Source organism: Cheilinus undulatus, linkage group 11 (assembly GCF_018320785.1).
Source record: "Cheilinus undulatus linkage group 11, ASM1832078v1, whole genome shotgun sequence".
NCBI lineage: Eukaryota > Metazoa > Chordata > Actinopteri > Labriformes > Labridae > Cheilinus > Cheilinus undulatus.
The window spans coordinates 19,647,969-19,664,577 of NC_054875.1; the positions used below are offsets into that span (position 1 = coordinate 19,647,969).

At 38.5% G+C, this 16,609-nt stretch overlaps 1 protein-coding gene across 1 annotated transcript in view; it reads right to left on the minus strand.

The window, feature by feature from the left end:
* LOC121517585 (forkhead box protein J3-like) overlaps positions 1–11,568 on the minus strand; it is a 93,673-nt gene extending 82,105 nt beyond the window's left edge. The window contains exon 1 of the mRNA XM_041799470.1: positions 11,312–11,568. The gene's annotated coding sequence lies outside the window, so the exon portion shown is untranslated. The remainder of the gene's footprint in view (positions 1–11,311) is intronic.
* Between the last annotated feature and the right edge of the window lie 5,041 nt (positions 11,569–16,609).

Sequence of the window (16,609 nt, forward strand, 5' to 3'; positions counted from 1 at the left end):
AATAAATGCATAGTATAACAACAAGTATAAAGACCAGAAACTATTTGTGGTAGTAGCTTGTGAGAGTATGTGTGTGTGTAGGTGTGTGTGTGCGTGTGTGTGTGTGGTGGGGGGGGCAAAAAAACAAACAAACATGTAGTTTGATTTGGATTTGAATATAATGTAGAATGTAAACAAATATTTACCAAATAATACATTTAAATAAAAAATACAATAGCGACATAAAGAAATAAATAAATAAGAAATTAGGTTGAATAAATAAAGTAGGTAACTTAAATCAAAAGGAATATCAATTTTGTTGAATTTTTGTTCCTGTGGAGTTTGCACCCTTTCTCTGGGCATTTTATTTTATGGAGCTTCCTAAGAAAATATTCCAAAGAAGGGCTGGGTGATATGGCCTAAAATTTGATATCCCCATATATTTTTGCTATATCCTGATACACGATATATATCACGATATTCTGAAATGGCCTCTCAGCAGCTGTATTTAATTCAGCCCCAAATGACACTACTTTGGTGATTAAGATAGACTGTTCTATTGGATTTTTAATAAAATTGTTTGCAGACAGTATAAATCAATATAAAGTCAAATTTAGCAGTTTTATTTTGAAAAGGACTTTACTCAATCTTTTACTAATAAATCAAAAATACATAAATCTTGAAATATTCAGTATTTACAGTGTATGGAAAATCCTGAAATGTTTTCTGTGTTATGTTTACTATTGCTGATTATAAAATGATTTTTTTCTTCATTAATGGTGAAGCAAACCGACACAAAACTCACCAATCCTGCATGCAGCCAGAGGCCGAAATCCTGCAGTCTAGTCCACCATTCAGGCTCACAGCTGTGATTATATTAGTCCATTATCTGTGTTGATGAACGCTGGACCAGTTTCTGACAAGTTCATGACATGAGAGTGTCTTTCGACCTTATTCAATAAACTCTCCTGTGTGATCATGGGGGGAAAAGCTTGTCTGGAGGCGGGAACATTTTAACTACTTGTTGTTGCTGTTTTGAGCTGTTAGGCTGAGATAAGTCTCTGTAGTTGTGGAGAAGTGGATCACATTTGTCCGCTGCTGGGTGGTCTTCTCTCTGACTCTGACAGGGAGTTTTCAGCACAATGCTCTCGCCCAGGCAAATTTTGTATTCTGGGTTATGCGTCTTTATGAGATTTTTAAATCCTGGCTTTTCAACAGCACTGAGCTCATGACTTTAGCGACGTGTTGTGTTGCTACTGTCGTTATCTCGGAGTCATCTTGCGGCATATTTTAATGATTTCTGTGAGTTTGACCTCCTCCTTTTCAAAGTTAAACGACTGCTCAACGCTGCAGATCCAGCGCTGCTTCTCATTGTCCGTCTTAAAAGGCATCTAACTAGCCGCTAACTCGCCACGCTGCTCTGTTTACCTTCCTCTCCCTTGCTTCTCTCGCTGCTGATACAAAAACCTGCATGGGCAGGAGTTTTCTGGATGGGCGGAGGAGAGAAAGGCAGCTCTCTGCTATGAGAGATGCATTCAGAGACAATGGGAGAAGCGAAACTCAAGCAAGAAATTCACACTGGCGGCTCAAAACTTCCACATAATTTATACTCTGATATTCACAATATAGTAATTTTAATGACACGCTACATTCACAGAGCGAGGGTGAACAGGTAGCGCCAGGATCTATTTGTGGAGGGCCTAATATATTTGTGGAGGTCCGCCACAAATAAATGAATATATGGGAAGCACTACCCTGACACAAGATATACATCATACTAAGGTTCAGATCAAATATCAGAAGTGTTTGCAAATTATGACAGCTTTACATTTATCAAAGTCAGGTGTTACTTTTAACATTAGAGCAGGCCTATACTCAAAAATTGATATGGCAATTGCCACTTATTCCTTGCTGATACATGTATCGATACAGATGTTAAGGTGCTGATATTACCACAAATGCTGTGAGACAGTTAAGAAATACTCAGAGCTTATGGTGCAGGTAACAAAAAATCCAATCGTGGCAGCAGACACTAGACTGCAAGACATCAGCTTAGCAGTCTAGCTTCACTTGCTACACCAGGCAAGTATGCCAGCCAGCACCGAAGGTACTGTAAAATCAAAATTTCCCTTATTTATAAACAGGATAAGAAGATCACAAGCAGCACTTTTATTGTAAAAAAAAGCTTGAGCTGAACATCATGACAAAGACTTCATACAGGTTCTTATGAGCATGAGTCATGCTGTTACATCCCTACTTATCAGTTCATTAAGAAACAGCGGTGTAAACGTTTAAAATGCAGATGTAAAGCAAAAAGACATTTTTGCAAACTCATGCATATTTTAATTCACCCGTTGGATCTCCTAAATGTTTGAGTTTTAAGCTGTAGCATTCTTAAAACTTTGCTTTAGCTGGTATCCTTCATCATTAAGAACAGCTGCTGCAGTGAACTCTATGTAGGACATGTTTATAATCGATAATCAATGTGTATCATGATAGCATTGTATCTTGGCTGTAGATGTGACAATATATCAGGTATACTCAATGTATCTGGAAGTTTTAAGTCTTCAGTGCACAGTTCTCTCTGAATTTGAACTTCTCCCATTGTCTCCTAATGCCTCTCTCAAAGCAGACTGCATGCTCTCCTGCCAATCTGGAAAACTCTTCCCTTGAGCATGTGTGTTTGTATCAGAAGAAGAGGAAGGGGGGATAAGAGCGCTGAAGAAAAGGGCCAAGGTGAGTTAGTGAGTGTCGAGAGAATTAGCTTTAGATTGAGATGGACAACTTGGTTTTTAAGAAAAACAGCACTGGAATCTGTCATCTGGCAGTGGCTCAGATTGCAAACGGAAGACGTCAAACAAAAAGTGGTGACCTGTACCACGTGTAAAACTATGCCGCAAGACTACTGCTACAAAAGATAAAAGTACCATGAATTTGTTCCCCCATCAACTAGAAATCGAAGAATACCTTAATCTCTGCATGTTCACATCTCCACCCACACCAAATGAAATGTCTACTGAACCAGCATTGAAGCATATGACCCTGGCTTCCTTGTTTGTCAAATCAATCCCATATGAAAAGGAAGAAGCACAACACAACGCCATAGACATGGCCCCCGTAAATGTCATTGAAAAGTCAGGATTTAAAAAATCTCAGACACTTGCTAGAGTTGTTCCTGTCAGTAAGAGAAAATACAGCCAAGCAGCTAACAAATGTGACCCACTTCTCCACAACTACGGATCTGTGATACAGAACCTGTGAGCCTTATCTTAGTCTAACAGTACGTTACATCAACAACTGGGAGTTGAAAAGTTGGTGCCTCCAAACAAGGTTCCCAAACAGGAGAGCTATTTGCCCAAGGTCTAAAAGATGCTCTCATGCCATGGAACTTGTCAGAAACTTTTCCAGTGAGTATTTTTCACAATTGTCACAAAATATCACTATGATCAGTATGATAGGTTTTTAAATCTGTTTCCCCCACTTTACCTATATTTCCTTGAGTCAGGCACCCTAGTAAAATTTGTGCCTGAAGTTGGGTTGAGCAGATTGTGAGAATGCAGCAGAAAATGATGACGATATTTACATCACATGACCACTGAGCTATCAGTGTGACTCATGTGCATGTTCATGTAGCACTGATAGAGAGGCAAAAACTTGCCGATAGCTGCAGCTTTGCTACCATTTTTGCTGTGTCATTATTTCATGTCTTAACAACCCCCCCAACACACACACACACACACACACACACACACACACACACACACAGCCTTCCACTATGAGGTGCATGAAAAGGCAAGTGTATCCATACATTTCTAATGCTGCACGTCTGCATAGTTTCAGCGGCAGCCTGTCCTGATGTTTTCAAAAGTTTTACGAGTCCGTGTGTAAAAATGGCTTAAATTATTTCAGTAATTGGGCGCTCATTTTGTTATGAGCAGAGGAGAGTGATTAGGTTACAGAATAATCATTCAATAACTCAAACATTTAAAATGTTTGCCCAAAGGACTGTGCTCAGGAAACATCAAAACTTTCACCAGCCAGGCATATTTCAAAGTGCTGCAGTTAAACAGAAAATAAAGGTAGTGGAGAGGAGACAATCTGGCAGCTGATCACAGAGTAAAGCTGTGCTTGATGAGATATTTTGAACACTTGTCATTTAAATGAACTCTGGTACATACCTTTTCAGAGATAAACATTTGGCTAACATAAGTAGGTATCAACTACAGTTCAGAATCTTTCACTAAACAGAATTGTGGCATCTCAGGTTTGCATCTTTAACCCTAGAAAGGGACATGTAAAAAGTTAACTTTGTTAACTTAAAAGTTGTAACATATTAGCTGGCACTTCCTGAAAAAAGAGATAACAGCAATAATATGAAAAGAAGATCAAGGATTTGGCCGTTAATGCACAAGATATTTTTCCAAAGAATTTAAATACATCGCTCTCTACCACTGTGGTTGGTGCTTTCATGACTGGGAACATTGTCCCTTTAAAAGAGTCTGCGAGGGTCTGTGTGTGATTGAATGTATTCACCCATTAGACTTTGTAGCTGTGATGCACTCACTCAGCTGTATGCATCACTAACAGCTAACAGTCCCCTGCTGCTAGCAGGCTTTTAGACTGAGAGGAGGCTTTACAGTTCTGCATTTTAATAGAGAACTTTCAATGGAGTGACGGGGGATGGGTGAGGGAAGGAGGGGGAGGGAGCCAAAAGAAAGAGGCATCAAAATATTTTCTGAGGAAAATGAAGTAATGACAAAATAGCCACCCGGAGCGTGCAGAGCAGAGGGGTTTCTGGGAAGGACTGCCTTGGCAAGGGTAAGGCTAATGTGTCAAAAGAAAGTCTGTAGGCATAGTGAGCGCTGTCATGTCTAGGAGTGTGGGCCATTCAAAGCAAGGAGGAAAAGGTCCAAAAAGCAGTATTGAATGTCTTAATTACTTTCTGCTTCAGCACCAGAAAACATCTCCTTGAAAAGGTTCAATTATAAGATATCAAGGCAAATCAGCTGCCCTTATGGTGGCTGCCTGCTCGTCTCTCAATGGAGCTGGGTTAAGCAATTATCGTTTGATACTGTCTACTTATTCTCAAAGGAGACCTGGAGAGGCATCTATGCAGTGCACCGTTTCTAACTGAGATACATTTTGTGTGCTTAGTCCTTAAAGCGAGTGGTCAGGGAAACTAATGCTTGAAAAGGAAAAGACGCAGGAAAAAGAGTTACACAGAAAGAGGAAGAGGATTTGTCCATGACAGTGGTTTCTGAAAACTGGCGAATGGCCCATGTCAAGCAAGTCAATCAAGTGGCATCTTTAATGAAACTGAACGCACTGATTCACAGAGTTTTTCAAAGGTCTGAAAGAGAATCTGATTGAAAGAGGCTAGGAAATCAGTAGGTTCCTCTGAATCCCTGAAGGCTTGGAATAAAATATTTAACTCACTGTAAGCCCACACAGAACACAACACCTGAAAACATCTGCCAAGGTACAGGGAAATAGCGGCCCAGAAGACTTAGCACTGCCGACTAGGAAAAAGCTATCACAATTCCAGATTCTGACAACGGCGGAGTTAAAAAGGCATATTTTGTCATAAATAAAACATAGGAGTGCAGCATTTCGGCATACTCCCCCAACGAGCGGTCCCAAGAGACGGGTGGGATGCTGTTTGTGAACTCATGCTTTGCACAGTAAAGGGGGCTACAGCTCTGCGTCACAACGACTCCAACTACATTCCCACATCCAGCCCTATTCAGCAAGGACTAGTCCTCTTTAAAAATTCATTAATTTACAGCAAAAATAGATTAAAGAGCCCAACTGCACCAAGCTAAAAAGTTTGGCTTGTGAATAGCATTAATAATGGAAGCAAGAATCCAAAACCTACAGGCCCTGGCTCGGAGGCATGGCTTAGGTTTTGTTGCGCTTTATAATGGAGTGTAATTTACATTTTTTAGAAGTATTACAGCTTTTTGATGCTTGTTTATAATTACATTGTTTTACATGCAAATTGGATAACAATTGTTACTCATTAAAATATAACCAGGAGAATACAACAACACTGTCAGTTTGTGTAAGAACAGGCTTTGCATCAGGTTCACAACAGAAGATTTGCAATGAACTCTTGTTGCTGTCAGTGCCGCAGCAGAGTTCAATCTAAATGATAGTCGTTTAAAAGTGATCATCCCCCATCTTATCTTTTACATCTTTTTCTTTCAAATCAAAGCAATGTTTTTCTAACAGAATCAAAGAGGATTTACTAGATAAAAGGATTCGCTGCGTATGAATTCAAATTATGTGTACTTTCCTGGGGACAAGATAAAAATCACACTGACCAGGAGCTTAAAAAAGTGGGAAGGTCTGACTTTTTTTTTTTTACCTTCCTAACCTGATAATATAGCATGCTGAGCTACTGAATGTACTCAATATATATATATAATCAATCAATTAAACAGCTGATTTTACAGTCTGGAATTACTTTCTGGACTCTGGTTATTACCTCTAATACCAGGTCACTTGATGAATCGCTTTAAACGCTGATTATTGCTGTATTATTTAAGGTGATTAAAGTGACCTGTTGACTGAGGAGAATCGACAATGACTTGATAATTACAGAGGCAGATTAAAAGGTTATAGTAGGAAGAAGACCTGCTTCCCACTTTACTTAAAACACTGGTTCTTAACTAGTGGGTCAGAACCCAAAAAGTGGGCCGTGAAGCTCTTTCCAGTAGGTCGCCAATGTAACAAGAAAAAAATATGGCAAAAACTCCATATACAGAGGCCCCAAGTGTGACATGATAAATCTTCCATGTATTTTTTAGGTTTTCCTATGATTACAAGTTACTTTAAGCATTTGTCTCAAGTTTTCTAAACATCTGTCCTTTTCTTTGAATAGCAAAGCAAGTTTTCCCAAGATAATGAGGAAATACCCTTAGAAATTACCAAATTTCTCTGCAGTCTCAGGAAATTGGAGTAAAATAAGATGCATGCATGCAAGCACATGCCTTAGAGTGGTTGGGACCTGGTGGCTTACCAGCTGAGAACCACTAGTTTAGAACATACTGCCATGCTATCTGGTGCTAACTGTAAAGTAAAGGCCTGCTCCCCACATCAGCCAATAACTGAGGTGGGAGTTAAAAGTATAATTGCACCTTTTACATCCTGAAAACAGATACGGTGTTACACCAGCAACATGAAATGTTAGCTCAAAATCTGTTTGTTTACAGGGATCATGCCATGGCTAAGGCTAGCAAATGTTCTCCACACAGCAGGTCAAAGCTTTGTACTTCTGAGCTGTAAAGAGAAAGCGTGTGAATGATGTGAGTCATGTGTTTTGATTCTTTGAGCCCACAAACATATACATGCCATCAATATGATGAATAGTTTATACAATCCTTAAGTGTCGCTGAATCTGAAACTTTCACTTGCCAACCAATTATAAATAAATGGTACATTTACATAGTTTAAAAAAAAATACACAGTATACTTACATTTATTTATATTGTCAAACATTTACATTGTCTGCATGGTGTATAAGCTGTATTTAGATATGTAATAACATAGATATTGTGAAGAATGGCTGGATTCTTGTCTATAAAATAATCTACTACCTATCCATTCGCTATGTTTTTCTTTGAAATGTTTGAGTTGTTTAACAAATTAATGAACATTGAAAGTGTTGTCTCTATTTTTCATGGTTTCATCTCATTTTTTAAGAGTGACAAAGACTTCTTATAGAGATAGATTTCTTAGACACTACTGTTGTCGATCTTTTCTTCTTAAAACGGTTAACCTTTTCTATTTTGGCTTTTTGTCAGCCAAGTCTTGGGCATATAGAACAATTGCTGTCTGCCAATAACAGATTTTTATAAAAGGACGACTTACACAAAAGTCTGTCAGCTATGCAGTTAGTGATGATTTCACAAGACCAGCATGCTTTGCTATTTTTAATCACAAAAGGATCCACAGTGGCTATTAAGCTAAAAGAGCTCTCTAATGTCAAGATATTACACACAATCCAGCAGAATATCATGAGTATGGGACCACTGGATCTGGCTAACCATCAACTGTCCTTCAACTGGGGTTTTGAGAAAGACGGCCCACTGACAGTGGACTCTTAACACATGAACCTCAGAATGGATTAAATGACTGCATAAAGCCTAGCTCTGTTATTATCAATTAACAGCCAATATTTAAAACAAAAAAATTATTAAAGGGATAGCTCCTTGAGATGAACCATCTCGTTTTCAAGGGGGCCTCAATTAATTTTGAAGATACTCAATTTCCCCTACTTTAGTTCTCTAAGTCCAATTCTTAGCATCCCAGGCTGTTTAAATTACTTGACCTTTAAGCACAGAGGATATTTTTGTAGCAACTGTATGCATAAGCTTTGTTAAACATATCTGTCCAGATGTGCAGTGGCAAACACTTAAAAAGTATATGTGAGTGATATATCTTCTGTCCCTTGTCATAAACTACATTTTTTAGGCTTAACTTTACCAAACTTATGGAGCTCAGTGAAGTTCAAGCAGGAAGAATGTTTCTACTCATCTATTAGTCACTACTCATTCATATATCTCTCATATTCCATTTTTTCTCTCTTCCCACTCTGGTGATCAGCTGATTATGGGCGTTCACTCTCTTTTGTACTCAGCTAATCAGATTCTGCCACAACCTTGTTTGACTAATCAAGCACCTGTCATATTTTTAAATCTGTCATTATCTCTTTCACAGCCGGCCTGTTGTTTTGGTGTGGACGCTGCAACCATCCTCCACCCCAGCCACCTCCATTCAGTTAATCAGTATCTAGTCCAGATCCTCACAGGTCTCCTTCTCATCTCATCCTGCATATCTAAGTCTCCTCCCCCAAGATACCCCATTAATTCCTGGTTCAGCTTCTCAGAAGTCTACTCCTCATCTGATCCTGCATCCCTCATCTATACCACCACCAGTGTCTAGACTCCATAGGAGGGTATCCTATTCCTGCCGTTTGCCTCATACCCCTTCAAGTACATGAGGCTATAATGATGAGGTGTAACGGCCAAAGACTTTGCACATTTCTCTTTCGTTAAATTTGTAAAATAAATTATTGTTAAACCCATATTAAGTCCCGAATTAAGTCTGATTGCAATAACTTTATCCACATGGGTAAAACACCTGGTTTACATTTTGTGAATCTATTCATGGCTGAACTGGACTCTGTGGAGCAGATAGCTGGTATCTGTGTTAGTGACTTTAGGAAAAAAGAAATTGTCCTGACAATTTAAAAAGCTCCTATGAAGTCCTTGTGATTTTGCATATGTGGTGTTATTGTGCTGCTAAGGAAATTTTAAAGAAAACTGTTCAGGGAGAAACTGTTTGTATGTGAGTCCAGATGTGCAGTGACCAACCTGGAGACAAAATATCTGTGTTACATTGTCTTCTTGCAGAGCAGGGAAAAAAATAGGAATCATCCTGGAGTCTTTCTCCTCTACAACAAACTAGCATCTGTTATGCAGGCATATGGAGTTCATCTTCATCAAAGTAACTGAAATACATGCAGTATATCCACAAATAGCCTTTAATTCAACTTTCTAAAAGTCATTACTACACTCATTCTTTGCATTGCATTCGCTGACATTGACGATAATTATGACGACCTTTCCGATGATAAAACATAAATCAGTAAAACATTATGAGAGCTCCTTCTCTCTCCACGTTTCATGCGATTCTGCTTCACATTTTTAATGAGGCATTTAGGGGCCTATGAGTGATCTACTGAGAAAGTCTACAATGGCAATCAGCAATGAGTGTGGCAGCTGTTCAGCAATTAAAAAGCCAAATTACCCTCAATCAACACCATTTACAAGCGCAAGTAAATCTCAGAGCAAATAATGATGAGAGAAATCTGTTCAGACAGCTCTCATCTTGATAGGAATTAGAGACGCATCCAAATCAGTGACAGGGTACTCTCTCAAACGCTTTCTCAGCCTGTCGCCCACAAACACGCACACACAAACACACATATCTCGCCTTGTCTGTGTCTTTTTAGAGAGATAAATTGTGTAGTATTGGCTGGCTCTCCATACTGCAGCTTGATGGGAGATAAAGACTCCTTTACAGTATATGGTTATATACAGTATGTAGTCCCTGTTCACAGCAAGGTTATAGATTCTCTATGAAAGGAGAATATGCTGGTGCATTAAAGCATGTGTACAGGAGAGAAACCCACAGTGGGTAGGCCTAACTGCACCATCAAAAAGTCAGCTTACTACAGAGCATCAAATAAAAATGGCCTGTATGATCGGGGGTAAAACAGGGCAGTAATCTAGTTACAGTATCTTCTCTCTAGGTTGGAACTACTGTAAAGCATTCTTTATAACATATTGTTTTAACTGCATCTTACATTTGGCAGTAGTTGATAAGAGATCATTTAAAGCGTAGGCCTATAGCTCGGACTTGCTCTAATGAGATTTCATGAGATAACTTTTGGAGACAAAATTGATTGCCTGATAAGTTAGTTCATTTTCTTGTTTTAAAAAAATAATATGTGAACCCCTGTTTGAAGGCTTAAATTATTATTTATTCTTGCATACATTTTACTTTCATAAATAGTCCCTAACTAGTTATGGAGTCACAAAGTCACAAAAATGGCACAACCTTTAAAAAGTTTGCCTACAATATCATAATGACCACAAGCATGCACACATGACAACCGTAGACTTAACAGAACGTGAGAAAAATTTCACATAGGCCTGTTAAACGCAGAGAAATTAATGACATCCTTGAACAAATTCACGTGATATAACTAACTTTTCCTTTTATACGACTTTCTTCACAAGAAGAGGTAATGACAGCGACTCTGGTTGGACTTGGAAGTCGATATCTACCTTCTCCATGCAATAACATAGCTAAAAACATGGACACTTCACTGTGGAGCTCAGTCCTATCTGAGCTGGGGTTGTTGCTCAGACTATAATCTCCCACTGTTATCACTATAAAGTGTTTTCAGCTGTGCAGGGCACTGTCCTCTTTCTATGCATATTTGCGCGTGCAGTACAATTCTAGACTTGGGACTAGCTAAAAACTTTCACAAAAACACCTCTTCCCAACCCCATAGTTGTACTTCTTGAGGGGTACCTTCATTCTTTCACGCTTAACTTTAAATAAGTTGACTTTATTTGACGGGCATTAAGTCTAAAGGCAATGCTACAGTGTCGACTTGCTTGCTGGCACACTGTGACAAGCAGCGAACTTGTCACAGCCCACCGTTGAGTATGAGCACTTATTTCCCGGTAAAACACATTATTTGTCATAACAACATTAATATCAGACATTCCAAAATTCCTCAGCACCGAATACTCACCGTAGTGGGGGAATATGAACCGGCTAAATGTCTGTACTCTCGCGTCAGAAGCTCCAGACGCCTATTCTGCACTTGAAAAATCCCCTCGAAGACAAAAGCTCCAGCGGTGTCCTGACGCTGACAGCCAGGCTGCAGCACGGTGCTCTGCGGGCGGCACACTGACCGCTGCCCTGGTCACTCTACAGTCATGACAGGAGAACTCGACCCGCTATTCGCATTTGCACTCAACGACACAGAGATCCCGGGTCTATGTGCTCCGCTCGGCTGCTACACCACCGGAACTACTTCCAGCGCCAGCCGGAGCACGTTGAAGATGAATTCATGCACCACAATAGGAAATATGAAATCACATCCATTTAACTAGTCCCCAGTTTCATCATTAACGACATTTTATAAGGACATCAGATGGGCCTTACATAAATGTTATTGATATTAATGGTCATAATGATTAATATAACCAGTAAATAGAAGATAAAACATGGCAAATAAATGGTTTGATCTTATGAAGAGGCAGACCCTATAAGTATAGAAAAAAACATAATGGGATAATCAAGCACAAAGAATCATTCAAGGCAAAGAACATATTTTACATTAAAGTATTAAGATATTAACACAATGCACAAAAATGAAAAGCCACAAAACAAGTGGTGCCTCATTGTTGCACCTTCAAGCGTACCATACTATTAAACCAACAACTTGTAGGCTTCTTGAATTATGTTTGTCTCTTATATGCCTAAAACATTCTTTAGTTAAGCTACATGTCTGTTATTTGTTGATAACATTTATCTACAGAAGCTTGTAGAAACAACAACAACAACAACAGTTTACTCACCAACTGGCAGTGGCGGATTTAGCAGTTTTGGGGTCCCCCAGCGAATACAGGCCAGGGGCCCTCAACAGCCATTGCATGCCCTCATTTTAAATACTTATTTATCAAAGAAGGTCCTACCTGTGACCTCATGTAAAATAAACAAAAAATAACAGTTTAGCTATATTTTTTGTAAAGAAATAGAATTTAAAACATTATTTGTGGACTATATGGCAATATACGCAAAGAAAAGGAAATCTTTGTTCAATTTTAGATTTTTCTTTTCTTTCTTTTTTTTTGTCATGTTTAGATGACCAGAACCTCTGAAAAAGTGGCCAAATATATATATATATTTCATAACATATTTGATTATTTATGCATGTGTTTAAGTATTTGTTAAAATAAGAGTTACACTAAATACCTTGCTTTGGTGTTTTTTAAACAAAAAAGTAAGGAAATAGGATGTCATAATTCACGTGAACATTTACATTTCATTATTCACAGCTGGCTTCATGCCACTGTAACATGACCAAGTTTAATTAATATTCCATGCATTTAATTAACATGTTTACCCCTTAAATTACCAAACAGCTTAAATACCAGCAGGTGCAGAAGAAAAGGGGAATTTTCTGTTCACAGGGCCCCTAGTAGTCAGGGCCCAAGGCAATTGCCTACCTTTACCTAATGGTAAGTCCACCTCTGCCTACAGGACATTGAACTGTGAACTCAGTGAGGGAGAAAACCAGGGGTGTCATTCCGTCTTAAATATGCCTCTTTAGATACCTCTCTTAAAATAAAATATGATTCCCATGATGTCATGGATGAAGGTGGAATATGCAAGAAAACATGAAGTGCAGTGAGAGGACTAGATGAAGTGCTATACAGATTGCCCTATTGTCTATAATAGTGATTCCCAAAGTGTGGGCTGGGGCCCACCAGTTGGCTCCAGAGGTGCTGCAGGTTGGCTCATTTACACTAACTAAAAATCATAGAAATTTGTATGATAATAATTTTTAAAAAATCTAATTTTAAATGATCATACAAAAATTTGATTACGTGTTATCATTTCAAGTCACAGACGTAACATAACAGAACCAGAAGTTTTAGCTTAGTCACCCTTCTATCATTTATTTTGTCTGATGTATGACACAGCTGGTATCACGGTTTAACCCGTGTTGGATTAACTGACACTCCGTTAAACATTCCACAATGCCACTTGCTTCCCAGTTTTAAGAACGTATCGGTATATTCAGAGACATTGATGTGTTCGTTTACAGAGATGAATATTAAGAAAATTAAATTAATTTGACTTTGAAGATGCCTAATAAAATTACGATCAATAAAAGGTAATTATTTGAGTCTCATGTTATGGTTGTACGAGGGTATTTGGTGGGCCCCTGAAAAATGCCATGTCTCAAATTAGGCCACAGCATACTATAGTATGGGAAAGGCTGGTCTATGAAAAGAATTTGCTAGGTGTAGATCATTTACAGTCAGTAGTTCTGTATGATATTTTACATCTGGATCACATTATGAAAACATTAAAGTCTTCAGCAGTGTTTGGAAGAGTTGGTATGTAAATGTATCAGGACTTTCTAAGACAGTGTGCCTGAACACATTCATCTGGTGACCTCTTTATCTTCGGGTGTTATCCCTCAGACAGTCTGACTGCACCACAGGGTAGACACAACTTTCAGCCACACAGCAGATGTTTATTATTATTATTGTTATTATTGTTATTATTACAAACTAAAATGATTAGAACTGAAATGTTCATGTGTTGGCGATATGTATTGCAGACTTTGGTCTCACAGGACTACTGTGGGACACAAGGATTATTAGTTGTAATACTGACTGAAATCCTCAGTGCTTAAAGATGAGCATGAGTTACACTTTAATTACACACAAACACAAAACAACGGCTCCTTACAAGTATATTAACCATCCAACAATGTGGTCTTCATGCTTTGGTTCTCAAGTCAAATTTGAATTACATTTCTATTGAAATACAAGATTATTTTCTGTTTTAAATTCCACTTAATTTATCAGTCTCCATATGGTATACCCACTTCAAAATTCCTTCTCCTATATGGCAAAGGCAACAAAAAAGTTTGTAATACATTACCCCCAACACTGCAGAGGAGTATAGTAAACTCATGATGCATCATACTTTAGTTTTCTCACCCTAGTTTCTGTGGGCCAGTGTCGGTTGTAAATGTGCTCTTTTGGCAGTAAATTTCCTAATGATACTCCCTAAAGCAGCAGGAGTTAAGTGACAATGATGAATACCAAAAACACATTTTTGAGTAAACGAAGTACATAGGTTGGCCTCACATGTCTTTGTTTTTAACACAGGGCAGTCATCCTTTTTTGGATGGGATACTTAAAGATAAGGGAGACATCCATATCCAGGCACCACTACACAACTGTATTTAAAAAATCTGGCACTTTCCTAGAACACGAACACAACCACACACACACACACAGCTGTCATCCAGCTATCAAAAACAATATAAGCACATATCTGATTTGGTTTCCTCATGGAACTCTTTCCCTAATCGTTTCATATCTCTTAACTTAGTCAGGCATCAAGAAAATTATGTCTAATTTTTCTTCAAGTGTGGTCTCATGAATCCATCCTCATGCACTTATCTGGTGTTAGGCTCAGAAACAACTCAGTGCTGCACTCCTCTGGATGAAGGTGTTGCATGCAATGCACGATGAAACATCTTTAACAGGCTTTGAGGATTCAAAGTAATGTGTGCAACTGGATTTTTCTGAATAATATAATATAAAACCGGGAAAAAATAGCTCTAGCAAAACATCAAAACAACAACAAAAGCAGCAACAACGGGATTAATCCCTATCATTTCCGGTTGATGATTAATTACCTGGTTATACTTTTTAGATTATGTCGTACACGTTACTCTTCAAAATGTAAATCTAAAAATCATATCATTATATCATACAAATAAATAAATGTTCAATGTTACATTTTTACAAGCTTTTGCAGTACTTAAGTTCGCCGCCAGAGTGCTCTCTAACCAAACACAAAACGAAGCTGCTTAGGATTGAAATGCCTGTCGGAGGATGAATGTGGTCTGTTTGGCATTCATTTATCAAATGCTCTTCAAAGGTGGGCCCTTCAGAAGCAATTATTAGTCTTCAAAGTCATTAGATGTCTCCTCAAATGGCTCACCCTTTCGAAAAGCAACCCTTGAGCTCACCAGCCAAACAACAAAGACGAAATGTTTGCCTTGAGAAAAATTAACTTTTAAGTTATTACATCAGAACCCTTTGTAGCTATACTTTCTGTGAACGATTTCCAGCTTTTTATGCTTTATTGACACACATATTATACCTTATTTAACATTAAAAAGGCCATATATTTTTATATTGTAAACCTGATATTAAGGCAAAACATTGGTCATGTACAGAGATTTTTAAACTTTTTTGCCCAAGGTACACTTAAGATGAGGCCAACATTTAAAGGTACAACATTTAAAGCTCAAAACGCTTATATTTTATGATTCAGGTTAAATTATTTGCCTATATTTTGCATGAAAAAGGGGTATATCCTGCATTTACGTTTTTTACTGTTTTACAGACATTTGCACTTTATCTGTGTTACGATTTTAATAAAATTTCTTGTTGAGTCGCATAACTTCATGATTGTGATGTGGATTTTGGGCAGGGCACAGTCTACCCTCGCGAGAATACGTTCCTCCTTCCGAGAGACTGAGTTACTCTGCGCTTGCGCAAAGCTGCATCCAGCTGTTTGTTGAGTTCAGCTCTGCCTTTGATTCATGTTTTAGCAGAGTTGTGAACTCGAGTCACGTGACTTGGACTCGAATCAGACTCGAGTCACAATTTTGATGACTTTGGACTCGACTTGACAATATCATCAAAGACTTGAAACTCGACTTGGACTTTGACATCAATGGCTCAGGACTTGACTCGGACTTTAGTCCGATGACTTGAAAATACTTGAGATTTTCAATGAGTGTGTTGAGTAAAATGTGGCCCCACTCAAAGTATTCAACTAACGCAGTGATACTCAACCCGTGGCTCTCGAGCTGCATGTGGCTCTTTTAAGACTTCCTTCAAAAAATCCTCCTGAAATTCTCCATAAATATAAGTCCACACAAAGAAGACAGACTTTAACTGCCAAATTCAAATGAAACTTTGTGTATTGTTACCTTTGGATGCGCACTGGACGGAGGAACGTGCGTAAAAGAGCGCAGAGGAAGACCGCTGGTGGCATGTGTCTTCATTAAGTTCATTCATAGAGGTGTGCTGTCTTGTGTTCAAGGTGAAGCTTCTAATGCCCTCATTTTAACACGTTTCTCCAGGCGCTTCCTGCCGATGCTCTCCCATACTCGTATTTGATGATGACTTTTACGATGCGCATCATCATCAATGAGCCAAACACACAGATCACATTTTGAAATAATGTAAAATTGAGCTAAACTTATCCAAACGTGTGTTTT